Consider the following 5,866-nt stretch of genomic DNA (forward strand, 5'->3'; position numbering starts at 1 on the left):
TTTGGCTCCTCTTGCCTGTCTGTGCCTCATGCTTCAAAATCTGGGAAAGACAGCAGGCTAGGAAGATGTGCAGAATCTTAAAGGCACAGTGCAGGAGAGATTTCTGTTGGTCAGTCAACTCCAGCAGCAGACATCTGGAGTGAAGTTAAGCAGCTCTAGGAGACAAAGGTACTGTGCTGCTCTCTTGCTACAAAATACCAAAACCTGAGCATCTCTGCAAAATAGGATCGTAATACTGTTGTATTAAAATCCTCCTCTGAAACTGATTGCTCAGTCAAGAGAAACTGGGCAAAGTCGGATAGGGTGAATATTACTGTTTCACACTATCTTATATTAGATTCACATGACACACACACATCTGAACATAGAAGTACCCATACCCACATATTCCTGCCATTGACAACACTTTATCCATTTGGTGATAAAGGAGAAAAGTTAGGTTTGTCTCAGCTACAGACATTTTATTGCTGAAGTGTATCCCACTGTACCATGAGTGTACACTGGTTTTTCTCAGACCTATCATTATGTCATGGTGGTGTGGGTATCGATTCTTTTATAAAACTTCTTCCTTTCCATGATTCCATCCCCTTACCATCCAACTTTTGGTGCCAGTATGGATGCCATTATAGATATTGAGTTTATCTCGGGAGCTGGATATGTTTAGCCTGGAGAAGAGATGGTTAAGAGGTGATACGATAGCTCTCTTTAGGTACTTGAAGGGGTGTCATATTGAAGATGGAGCAAGCCTGTTTTCTGCTACTCCAGAGAACAGGACCCGGAACAACGGATGCAAGGTACAGGACAAAAGATTTCCACCTCAAAATTAGGAGGAACTTCCTGACAGTAAGGGCTGTTTGACAGTGGAATACACTCCTTCTTCAGAGTGTAGTGGAGTCTCCTTCCTTAGAGGTCTTTAAACAGAGGCTGGATGGCCATCTGACAGGGAAAGTTTGCTTTTGAATTCCTGCATGCTGGGGATTGGACTGGATGGCCCTTGTGGTCTCTTCCAACTCTATGATTCTATGATACACTACAGAGTTACAGCATCTGATACCTCTTTAAAAATCTACACCACTATAACAGTTCAATTCCACTTTAACTGGTTAATAGTTCTAGCCTATGGAATCCTGGGGGTTGTAGTTCCACTTTCCTGTATTTTTAACTTTGTTAGCCACCCCAATTATTCTCAGAGGGGCGGGATACTAATAAATATTATTATTATTATTATTATTCCTGAATGACAGCATTGCGGTATCTTGAAAAGAATTCAAAATACCTCTCCAAACGACATATTCCAGGATTCCACAGGACAGAGCCATGCGAGTTACAATGGGATTGAATATTTATAATGTGGTAGTTTTGCGAATTTGCTCATTTCTTGATTCACCTCTCATTCTCCCTGGATTATCTCTGGATTGTGTGCAAAGTTGTCCCTAATACTCTGGATGACCCTGCATTGGCCCCACTTTAACCTTCCAATTTTCCTCTTGTGATAAAAAGTCCCCAGTCTTCTCATCTTGAACATACTCGGGTACAAAACACATTGCAGAAATAATCCAGTTTGAAAACAATTTAACTGCCCTGGCTCAATGCTATGGAATTCTGGAAACTGTAGTTCCGTGAGACATTTAGCCTTCTCTGTCAGAGAGCTCTGGTGCCACAATAAACTACACTTCCCAGGATTCCCCAACACTGAGCCAAGGCAGTTAAAGCGGTCTCAAACTGGATTATTTCTGCAGTGTGTTTTGGACCTCAGTTTTCTCAGTCTTTCCTCATTGGGTTTGATTTCCATCTTGGCTGCCATCCTCTGGGCATTTTCCAGCTGATCAGTATCTTTCTTGAACTGTGATTCTCAGAACAGGACACACTTTTCCGGGTGGGGTCTGATCAAAATAAAATAGTGTGGTACTGCTCCTTCCCTTGATCTGGACACTGCTGTTGAAACAATCTAGAATTGCATCGGCTTTTTTGGCTGCCCCTTCAACCTGAGTAAATTTCTTTCCTGTGGACTATAGTTCTTAGAATCTTCCAGCCAACATTGACAGTGGTGATAGTAGTTGTTGCAAGTCATAGTCCAAAGTAGCGTTTCCACATTCTCACCAGACAATACGGCTGATCTGAAAAATATCAGTCTCCATTCTTCGATTCTCTTGGCAGCATGGCCAAGGCAAGCACCTACATTTCAAATGTACCATTAGAAGACTCTCAAATCATTTAACCTCCTCCCTGCAACCCCACAACCTTCATGATATGTTCCTATCTCCCAGGATTAAGGTTCCCATCCCATTCTATAATTACTCTGTGCTCCGTTGTAAGGCCTTAGCTGCATAAATCAGAAACTCATGACATCTTTTGGCAGTTCATTTGGCTCCCCTGGCAGGAGAGAAAATTTAATTCTCTGCTGGATTTGCTGCTTGCTTTTGTTCCTGCTCCCAACATAGCTGGCTGAAAAAAATTACCCCTTGAAAGGGTAAGAACAGAAATGCTTTAACTACATTGTTTAATGACCCTCCTTTATGTTTCTCTTCCTGCATCCTTTGATAACCTGCATTCTTTGATAACCAGACGGTCTTTAATGCCACACTTTGAATGCTTAGAGAGAGCACATTAGTGCTTGTTTGCAAGGGGTACCAATGGAAATTATACACACCCGTACCATATTGCATACCCTTTGACTGGCGATTTGGCAGGGCATTCCCAATTAATCCTCTGCCATCTCACTTTTTGGTTACAAACATCAAATTAAAAAAAGAGAGGCGACACCATTTTTTCTGGACGCCAGTGCAAACAGCAGAGCTAGCTTTCCATGTGGCAAAGTAGGTGGCCACTCACCAACCTTCCTGTTCCATCTTCACTTCCATCAATATCCTAATTCAGGGGCCAAACCATACATTTTAAAAACCGTTTCTTCCCAAAAGCAGAAGAGCAAAATATGTTTTTTTTAAAATGTCCTTGAAACCCTCAGGCATAGAAAAGAAGCATTTTTGCATTGGAACAAGAGGAACATAGTGTGTTCCAACAGGACTTGTAAGGACGCATTATTTATCCTGTGCAGATTCAGTCCTAGGTATCTCAAGCACAACATTGTAGTTCTCTCATCTGTAATATTTCTCTCTCATGAAGCTTATCTCTGATTTCCAGATGGAATGACGCTACAGGAGCACAAACTGGTGACAAGCTACTCAGTGCTTCCTTTTTATGGGGCTAGAAAAACCACTCATCTGATTGAGGAATAATAAAAATATGGGTCTCCAAGTATTTGGAGAATTGACCATTCTGCTTTCAAGCAACAGTGGAATTCAAACCGGAGAACTGTGGCATTTCAAAAGTCAAATCATACACAAGTTGTCACACTTTCTCACTCAGAATTGACATGCCATACACCCCAGTTCCCTTCATAAGCAGAACAATTTTCATCCCAGAGGATGGTGTGCTTCTCCTTCCTAATACATTTTCAAAACCTTTATGGATTTGCTTCAAAACACCTGTATGGTGCTGTTTTGATGATGGCAAAAGTGTGGTACCCTCCTTTCTCTTCTATTTTCAAACGTTCCCGTTTTTTATCACTTCTACCTGTTATCATTTTTTATGACTGTAGCTTCCTTCTTCAATTGATTTCATAATCTTTCCACCTTTCATCAGATTCATTTCTGGTATTTTAACAGGCACCATCCACCTTGGCGACAGTGATCAAGACATTTGGAAGAGCATAGCCACTGAAGAAAGCATAGTGCTTCAGTAGAAGAATACCTCAGTTAACAAAGCCTCTGACAAAGAAGCTCCTTTATACAAAGTCTTTTTCTGGGAGCCCAGACACTCCTTTTCTAGATAGAAAATGTGTGAGAGAGAAGGGTTAAAATGACATGAAGTGGTAAGGAAAAAAACTCTCTGAACAAAGCTGAGTCCAATATCTTATTTTCCACACTGTCTGAGATATAGAGGGACTGGCACAACTACTTGTAGAGTTTCCAGTCCTGTCTCTCCTTTCCCTTTTTGTGTTTTCCCTGTTCCATTGTGTGACTCCACTCAGACTGTCTTTTTTCTGATCCCTTCATTGCAAGATGGATTTCACAAATATAATAATTTCACCAGGGACTTTTCTGAAAGCGTTTCAATTTGATTTACAGTTAACCTGAATCCCTGCAAACCAGGCACAGGATGCAGCTGATAGAGAGAAGGTATATATTTAGAGGTTTTATAATACAATTGGCAGAAATGCAGGAAATGTGGCAGTTGACAAAAGCAACCAATCGGCAGATGCTTTCATTAGTCTCCTCATATGGAGACGCTTTTCATGTGGCTACAAAAACAAAATATGCATGCATATAGTTGATGACTTTGACCTATGGCAACCCTATGAGTGAGAGACCTACAAGTCACCCTGCTATCGAGAGCCCTGTTCAGGTCTTGGGTCCTTGATCGAATCTATCCACCTGCAATATAGTCTTGCTCTTTTCCTACTATCTTCTACTTTGCCAAGCAGTATTCTCTTTTCTAGTGAGTCATGCACACACATGTGTGCGCGCACACACACACACATTACTACACTCACAATGAGCTTTACAATGAAATCACTGTGTGATAGACCTCATCAGACAATGGCACAGTCTTCCTTTTAGAGGAAGGACAAGAATATCAAACAACCAATATTCCATGCCACACTGAAATGATGCTATAAGTTGGTCCTGCATGTAGTGATATCTAACTCCTTTAGTTAGAATAAAGCTTTTCTTTAAAGTACTCTACCTCTTCGCACTCCTCTTCGTGTGACCTAGTTCCTTGTATAGTTGCTTGTATAGTTTTAAACCAAAGTTACAAGTTAGTAAAAGATGGTATAAAAATGTGCTTGAAAGGAAACAATACTAAGGCCCGTTACAGACGGGCTAAAAAGTACGCACGGAGCGCGTACTAGGGTTAAGAGGGGGTGGTGCTTCCGCACCGCCCTAACCCTAGTGCGCGCTCTGCGCACACAAAATGGTGGCGGCCATTCCACACGGCTGCCGCCATCAATACGTGACGACCGCGCCGCTTCCAAACGAGGCGGCGCGGTTGTGACGTATTGGGGTAACGGCAGGGCACCTAGGGTGCCCTTTCCGCAACCCCGGAAGGAGCTCCGTTTCGGGGCTCCTTCCTGGTTTGGTCCGCTGGGCGCAGCCTTCAGACGGCTGCACCCAGCGGACCAAACGGCCCCTTTCTCCTTCTCCCCGCCACTGCCTTTTGCCGCTTCCCTGCAGCCCGGAAAGTGGCGGATCGGGGCTCCAGCAGCTGCCGCTCTGGCCGCTGAGGCCCCGATCCGGTGGGGAAAGGTGCGCCTACAGGCCGCCCCTAAGGGGCGGTCTGTAACGCGCCAAACTCATCCATTCAACACGGTTTTGCTTCAGCCTCATTCAGTTTGGCTATGGCCCACATTCACTACTAGAGTGCAGGCCTCCCACAGGTGCTAAGGAGGAAAAGTTTGCTGGTTTATCAGACCTTTAGTTTGGAAGTTTTACAGCTGTAGAATCAAGGGAGACAGCATGTATAGTGGTTAGAGCATTGGATTAGGAGACCAGGGTTTGAATCCCTGCTTGGCCAAGGAAACTTGTTGGGTGATCTTGGGCATCTCTCATTTTCTTCCATTCTGGAAGAAATCCTGCCATGAAAACCCAGCAATAGTAAGTACTGTACTAAATTAGAAAGTATTTGAAAGCACGAAACAACAACTCAAGAGGGATTATTATTTGAAAGGATGTCATACTAAGGATGGAGCAAGCTTGTTTCCTGCTGCTCCAGAGAATAGGACCCGGAGCATTAGATGCAAGATGCAGGGAAAGAGATTCCACCTAAAAATTAGGAGGAACTTCCTGACAGAAAGGGCAGTTTGACA

This window comes from Sceloporus undulatus, chromosome 6 (assembly GCF_019175285.1).
Source record: "Sceloporus undulatus isolate JIND9_A2432 ecotype Alabama chromosome 6, SceUnd_v1.1, whole genome shotgun sequence".
NCBI lineage: Eukaryota > Metazoa > Chordata > Lepidosauria > Squamata > Phrynosomatidae > Sceloporus > Sceloporus undulatus.